Below are 8,132 nucleotides of genomic sequence, written 5' to 3' on the forward strand. Positions count from 1 at the left end.
TCAGCCCCTGGTGCCTGGGGCTGTGTCTCCTCAGGGAGCGGTCATGGGAATTCAGGACACAGAAAGCAACACAGAGCATTTAAAAGACGACTCTAGCCCAGCCAGAGTGGCTCAGCGGTTGAGCATTGACCTATGAACCAGGATAATTCTAAGGGCAGCCAGGTACCCAGCATTGGGGTCACAATGTAGATAGACGATTGGCCCCACACCCTGGGACCCTCCTACCACGCAGTGCCCACCCTCTCAGCCCCGTCCTCAGTCTCAGGCCGCACTGTGCACACACATGTGGACATCAGGAGACTCTCAGGGGGCAGGTGTCCGCCTGCAACATTGACGGCCCCAGGCCCTTGTCCAATGTGTCCGCAACTTGGATGAGTGGTTGCCGAGCGAGCTTCCTGTCACTGCTCAGGTCCCGTGGCCACTGGTTCTGTGCCTTCGGCTGCTGTGCATGCGACTTGTCTCCTGGGCACAGCGACCATGCCCAAGCTCCGCTGCCCGAGCTCCATGGGAGGGCCTCTGCCCTCTCACCTGAGCCTCCCCGCTGTGGACACCGTGGTGGGGAGCTCACCACCTCCTTCCCTGTCACCCTTAACCATATGATTGCAGCCAGAATTCTGCCCTTCCTCCGTGTGAGAGCAGAGAGGGGCCGGCCACCACCTTCCCCCCTCCCTCTCTACCCAACTCTCTCGGGGCTGCCACTGTGGTCGGGAGCTGAGCTCCCTGGATTGCTCACCTTGCACAGTGCAGGCTGTTCTGGGGACACTGAGGGACAAGGGCTCCTCTGGTGGGGATGCAAGGAAGGAAAGCGACATGGGGGCCCTGGGGCTGAGACACCCACACTGGGGGAGCAGGGAGGAGGCCGGGAACCCCGCTTCCCTTTGTCTGGCCCTGGGATCTGGAGGCGCTCAGCCAGCGGCAGTGACAGACACAGTGAGTGCTGGCTTATCAGGGAGGGTCAGCGGGCCTTCCTCTGGGCCAAGGGAGCTGTGAGGGGACAGCCCTTCCTCTGTGCCCACATGGGTTCTCCTGAGGGCGCTCTGTGCAGGCCCATGGTCACTGGCTGCTGTTGACCCGCACACCAGGTCCGGGCGAGGGTGGCACTCTGGGGTGCGCCACCCCTCCCTGTGCTCTCCTGGAAAATGGAACCGAGTTATGTCAGTCATGGAGAAGGCCACACCCATGGTGATCGGAGTTTCTTGTTGGAGAGCAGGCCTGCAATCAGGGGCTTGGGGGTCCTGCAGGAAACCATGTATGGGGTGATGGTGGAATGAGGGGTCTCAAAGTTTGAGGCAAATGAGTTAAAACATGTGAAGGCCCTGAAGTCCCATCATGTGGGGACCAGGAAAGGCCCTGGGGGTCCAGAAGGCAGAGGACTGTATTCTTCTGGACCTGCCCTTCCCCACACTGGGCAGCATCCGGCCTCCGGGCCAGCCTGGGCTGCAGCCCCACTCCCTGAGCTGGACAGAAAGGGCACTTTCCCCTTTCCTGAGGTCACCTCCTGAGTGCGGCTGCCACCTGTTCACACAGCCTGCACCCAGAGGTGGTGCCACTTACGTCCGTGTTCATCGGAGCCACGTGGCTCCCGCACCTCTGAGCTGAGGTTCTGGGCCGGGTGCTGGCGGGACGGAGTTCTGGCTGTTCCCGGAGCAGCTCGGTCCTGGTGAGTCTTCAGGCAGCCTGCCCCGTGCCTCAGTTTCCACATCTCAGAGAGGGGGCTCCCATGGGGTGCCTGATTTGGATTTAGGCAGGCAGTGGGGGGTTGGGACCAGAAAGTCTTAGCCCTTCCCAGAAGCCCTAGTCAGCTGGGTCACCAGGCGCTGGCCAGACAGAGGACTGTTTGGGAGGGCTGCCGTAGTTGGGCAGCTGGAGCTGTGTCCGGCTGGTCTTTGGTGGACTTCACAGGACCTGAGGGTGGGGATGGGGACAGGGGTACTGGGGAGGGCAGGGCAGGGAGAGCCTGGTCACAGGACCTGAAGGTGGGGATGGGGACAGGGGCACGGGGGAGGGCAGGGAGGGGAGAGTCTGGTCACAGGGCCTGACCTGTCTCTGCTGGGTTCAAGCTGGGCGTTGAGCTGGGATCCTTGTGAGGACCCCAAGACCAGGCTCCCCGAGGACAGAGGAGCCAAGGTGCCTGGGAACTGCGGCGAGCTTCCAGGAGGGGGCAGCACTGACATCACCTGTGCCAGGCAAGGAGGAAAGGCCCAGGTTTGCAGCCTGGTGTCTGGGGTGATGATGGGTCCTGCTGGGGTATTCCCCCCCGCCCCCCGAAGACAATTTCTTATTGATTTCAAAGAGGAAGGAAGAGAGAGATAGAAACATCAATTATGAGGGAGAATAATGAATTGGTTGCCCCCTGCATGCTCTACACTGAGATCCAGCCCACAACCCTGGGCATGTGCCCTGAGAGGGAATTGAACCTTGACGTCTTTGTTCATAGGTCGATGCTGGACCCCTGAGCCACACCAGGCAGGCCTGCTGCGGTCTGGATAGTAGGTGAGAAGAACAGAGCCTCAGGTGTTTAGTGATGATTCCCCTCACTATTGATTAGAGTTTCCTTACAGACCCTGGGGAACGGGAGGAGGAGACAAGGCTGTAAGAAGATCAGATGCCTGGGTGGGTCCGTGACTCAGAAAAGAACTACATTTGAGAACAGACCAAGGACAGGATGTGCTTTGGTTTGGTGGCTGTGCCTGACCCTGACCCCCTACGCGAGTTTGCCTCAGGAACGCTGACCATTCTCCGGCCCCAGGAACGGACTGAGCTGTTTGTACATCACAGAAGGCTGGCCACCTTGTTATTGGACTTTGAGCTCCTGAAGGCCGGACTGCAGACCCTGCCCTCCCCTTTCCCTGTTATACTTGCAGCTGCACATGACTAGCTTCTCCCTCGTGTGTCTATAACCAGCCAACTGGTCAGAGCAGAATTCCAAGGATGACTGACTGCTCTCCCCACACTGCCGGCATTATTGGAATAAATACTCACATATGATTCAACTGTCTCTGCTGAATTTGGCTCAAGTAATGGCAGGCGGTCTCAGATCCATTGTGTCCGGTTTCAGTCTGATTGTGTGCCCCTGAGATAGCCACTCACTGCCTGGACTGCAGGGTCCCTGTGGGACAAATGGACGTGATGAGCCCTCACTTCAGGGTGTACACAAGGAACATCTGGGCCTGACCTCAGCTCCTCCTCCATCCTCCCTCCCTCCTGGGTCTTTACTGACCCTCCCCAGAGGGCACGTGGGGCTGATTGCAAAGGGGTGGTGGAAGGTTGTCCAGTTGGACTATGGTGGTGCTTATGTGACTGTATGCATTGGTCCAACTCAAATTGTAGACTTAATATTGGCTCATTTAATTATGTGCGCATGCAAGATAAAGCTAATTTAAAATTTTTCATCATGGAAGTCTTTTTTTGTTTTTCATCCTCACCCGTGGATATGCTTATTGATTTTAGAGAGAGGGGAAGAGAAAGAGAGACATCAATGTGAGAGAGAACATCAGTTGCCTTCTGAACACTCATTGATCAGGAACTGAACCTACAACCTTTCGTTACACAGGACAATGCTCCGACCAACTGAGCCACACTGACAAGGGCTAGAAGTCTTTTCTTAAAGATATTTGCCTTGAAAGATCTGAGCAGCAACCCATTTTTCTGCCAGAAAAACAGGAATTCAGTGTGGCCAAGCTTTGGAGCACACAGATCTTTAGCTAATGGATCTAACGAAACCTGTAGTTATTATTCCCTCTCTGGGGTCCCAGGCCCAAGAGCAAAATCTCCCTAAATTGGCCAGCAGGTGGCGACGACACACCAGCTCCTCCTTGGGAGTGTGGCCTAGGGCTGTCTGCACACAGAGGTCTGAGTGGTGGGGCACTTCCAGGTGGTGGGGTCCCTCCCTCCTTCCTTGTTTCTGAACTTTTACTCCTTGGCTGGCCTTCTGCACCCTTGGCCACACCCAGGAGAAACCCTCCAGGGACCCAAGCCATTCCCCTCATTCCTGAGTCTCTCCCAGTTCACCCAACCCCTCTCATCTCCCCTTCAATCCAGCCCGTGCCCAGCTCACAGCAGCAATGTGCTCCCCAGGAGGGTGTGGCTAAGACCCCAGGAGACAACCCATGTGCCCCAAGCCTCCATTCACTGCCTACACAGGCACCCAGTCATGAGGGGGGCCTAACCAGTATAAGCAGGATGAGCTTGACAGGAACCAGCTAGGTAAGTGTAGCCAGCTGCAAAGCTGAAGTCAATGTGTAGTTAACCACATACTGTATATGAGCAACAGCTAAGCCTCCCTTCGGGGCGGTGGGCCTTTAAATGTGAATCCTGTCTCCTTTACTTGTTGCAAGTCAATAAAACTACCTAATGGCACCCACACCTCCTCCTTGAGGAGAACACCCATCAGGAGCCCTGTGGTCTTGTAATGTTTGCATCAATGGGCACCGGGAGGGGGGAAGGGCGATGGGTGGCACGGGAGGAGGTACCTTCCTGAGGCCACACAGATGACAGAGGAAGCAGGGGAGGGGGTGCTCAGGATCCATACCCTCCCTCCCTTCAGAGCCTCCATTCTCACAGACAACCAGCGAAGTATGTGCGGGACCCTCCTCCGTGGGGGCTTCCTCTGTGACACCAGGTCAGGCCTGCTGTTCTGGCACCTGCCCCTGCCTCTCCACAACTTATAGGTGTGGGGTCAGAGGGCGATGGGGTCCCAGGGCGCCTTCAGCAAAGATTCTGGATTCTCCCAGCGAGGGGCGAGAAACCTTCCTGGGACACGACCGGCCGCTGGTTTGGCGCCTGCCCTCTGTGGAGGGGTCAGGGCCACGGTGGGGAGAAAAGGCCCAGACAGGAGGCAGGAGGAGCCTCCCATTGCAAGAGGCCATTCAAGTCCACTTGTCCCCACTTCAGGACCTTTCAGCCTTGTCTGTACCCAGGGACTGGTGACCTTGCCTGTCATCCCTCCCCCCCGGATTTAAAGTCATAAGGCAGCCGAAACCGGTTTGGCTCAGTGGATAGAGCGTCGGCCTGCGGACTGAAAGGACCCAGGTCCGATTCCGGTCAAGGGCATGTACCTTGGTTGCGGGCACATCCCCAGTAGAGGGTGTGCAAGAAGCAGCTGATCAATGATTCTTTCTCATTGATGTTTCAAACTCTCTATCCCTCTCTCTTCCTCTCTGTAAAAAATCAATAAAATATATTTTTTAAAATAAAATAAAAAATAAAGTCATGAGGCAGAATAGAAGGAATTCAGGGGACACTCCCTACAGGTGGGATGAAGAAAGAGGAGCAGACATCACCGGCCAATAAGTTTCCAGGTCCTCACACCAGAGCCAGCCCCCTCCACACAGGACCAAAGGTGTGGGGCCCTGCCTGACCAGAGTGCGCCAGAGGCTAAAGGCCCACGGGCCATGCATGAAGGCAGTGACACAGCAGTATTACTGTTAAGGCTCTTTGCCATCTGCATGCGTAAGGGCCATGACTCAGTATTGCACTACTGGTGCTGTACAGGTGCACTCTCACATAACCTGCTATTATAATGAGCACAGGTGTCACTAACTAGCCCTAGGCCGCTGCTCTTTGAGTGAGTATATAAGTTGCCACTGGCCAGCCGGTTGTGACCGCTTTGTTTGCAATAAAGCATGACCCACCTTCCTACAGCCACTCCTATTTTCTTCCAGTTCCCACATCCAAAGAGGTCATGTCCCTGGCTGAGGAACTTGGACCCAACAAAAGGGAAAGAGCCCTAGCCGGTTTGGCTCAGTGGATAGAGTCAGCAGAGGACCAAAAGGTCCCGGGTTTGATTTCAGTCAGGTGCAAGTACCTTGGTCATAGGCTCATCCCTGATCTGGGCCCTGGTCAGGGCAGGTGCAGGAGGCAACTAATCGACGTGCTTCTCTCTATGTTCCCCTCTCTCTTCCACTCTCTCTAAAATCAATGGAAAAATATTCTCAGATGAGGATTAAGAAAACAAACAAAAAGCAAACAAAGAAAGGGGGGAAAACAGTTTATGGTAGGAAACCCCTGATATGGTCAACAAAATCAGATCAATCTAAGATAGAAGAAAAATTGACCAGAGAACAACCCCAAATCTCATGTATATAATACATATAAAAGCCTAAGGGACCATTATGACCAGTCTACTGATCTCTATGATGATACTCTGACCACCAGGGGCAGACCTCAATGCAGGAGCTGCCTCCTGGTGGTCAATGCACTCCCACAGCCAACCTCCCTGGATCCCTCCTCTGCCTGCCAACCCGGATGAGCCCTAATTGCCAGCCAGGCCAAGGGTCCCCACCCATGCATAGGCCGATAACTATGGAGGAAATTGAAGAAGTAATAATAATGATAAAAAAAATAACTTCCAACAAACAAAAGTCCTGTACTCGATGGCTTCACAGGAAATTTTACCCAATGCTCAAAGAAATAAAACCCATCTTCTTCAGACTATTCAAAAAAATTTAAGAGGAAGGAGCACTTCCAAGCTGTTTCTACAAAGCCAGCATTACCCTAACCCCAAAACCAGATAAAGACAATAAAAAGAAAGAGAATTACAGGCCAATATCCCTGATGAACATAAATGTTAAAAATCCTCAACAAAATTCTAGCAAATCGAATCCAGCATTACATTAGAAAGATCATACACCATGACCAATTGGGTCTTATCTCAAGGATGCAAGGATGGTACAATATCCTCAAATCAATAAATGTGATACAACACCTAAACAAACTGAGAGATAAAAACCATATAATCAGGTCCATTGATACAGAAAAAGCTTTTGACAAAATCCAACACGCTTTCTTGATAAAAAACAAAACAAAAACAAAACAAACAAACAAACAAACAAAAACCTCTCAGCAAGGTGGGAATATAAGGATCATACCACAACGTAATAAAAGCCATATATGCCAAACTCAAGGCCAACATTATACTCAATGGGCAAAAACCATTTCCCTTAAGAACAGGAACAAAACAGGGATGCCCACTCTCACCACTCCTCTTCGACATAGTACTGGAAGTACTACCCATTGCTATCAGATAAGAAGAAAAAATAAAGGGAATCCAAATTGGAAAGGAAGAAGTTAAACAGCCCTTATTCGAAGATGAAATGACATTGTAATAGAAAACCCCAAAGAGTCCATCAAAAAATTATTAGACTTAATAAATGAATTAGGCAATGTAGCAGGTTACAAAATTAACACCCAGAAGTCTATGGCTTTTGAATACACCAATAATGAACTCACAGAAAGAGAAATTTTAAAAGCAACCCCATTTACCATTGCAACAAAAAAATTAAGACACCTAGGAATAAACTTAACCAAGGAGACAAAGGACCTGCACTCAGAAAATTTCAGGACACTAAAAAAAAAGAGATAGAGGAAGACATGAACAAATGGAAGAATATACCATGTTCATGGATTTGCAGAATCAGCATCATTAAAATGTCCATAATACCTAAAGCAACCTATTAATTCAATGCAATCCCCATTAAAATACCAATGGCATACTTTAAAGACCAAGAACAAATTCTCCAAAAATTCATCTGGAATAAAAATGACCCTGAATAGCTGCAGCAATCTTGAGAAAGAAGAATAATGTTGCAGGGATCACAATACCAGATATTAAGCTATACTGCAAAGCCACTATTCTCAAAACTGTCTGGTACTGGCACAAGAACAGGCATATAGATCTATGGAAAAGAACAGAGAACCCAGAAATCGACACAAGCTGGTATGCTCAATTAATATTTGACAAAGGAGGCAAGAGCATACAGTGGAGACAAGACATTCTCTTCAATAAATGGTGTTAGGAAAACTGGCCAGATACTTGCAAAAAAAAAAAAATGAAACTAGACCACCAATTTATACCATACACAAGAATAAACTAAAAATGGATAAAGAAATTAAATGTAAGAAAAAATCTCAGAAGAAACCATAGGCAACAAAATAGCAGACATTACTCATAGCAATATCTTTACCAATACAGTTCCTAGGGCACTGTAAATTAAAGAGAAAAGAAACAAATGAGACTACATTAAAATAAAAAGCTCCTGCATGGCTAAAAAAACTATCAATGAAACAATAAGAAAGCCCACTGCATGGGAGAACATATTTGCCATAGTTATCTCTGGTAAGGGTTGAATCTC

The sequence above is a fragment of the Pipistrellus hanaki genome (assembly GCF_964339955.1).
Source record: "Pipistrellus hanaki genome assembly, chromosome: 4".
Classification (NCBI taxonomy): Eukaryota; Metazoa; Chordata; class Mammalia; order Chiroptera; family Vespertilionidae; genus Pipistrellus; species Pipistrellus hanaki.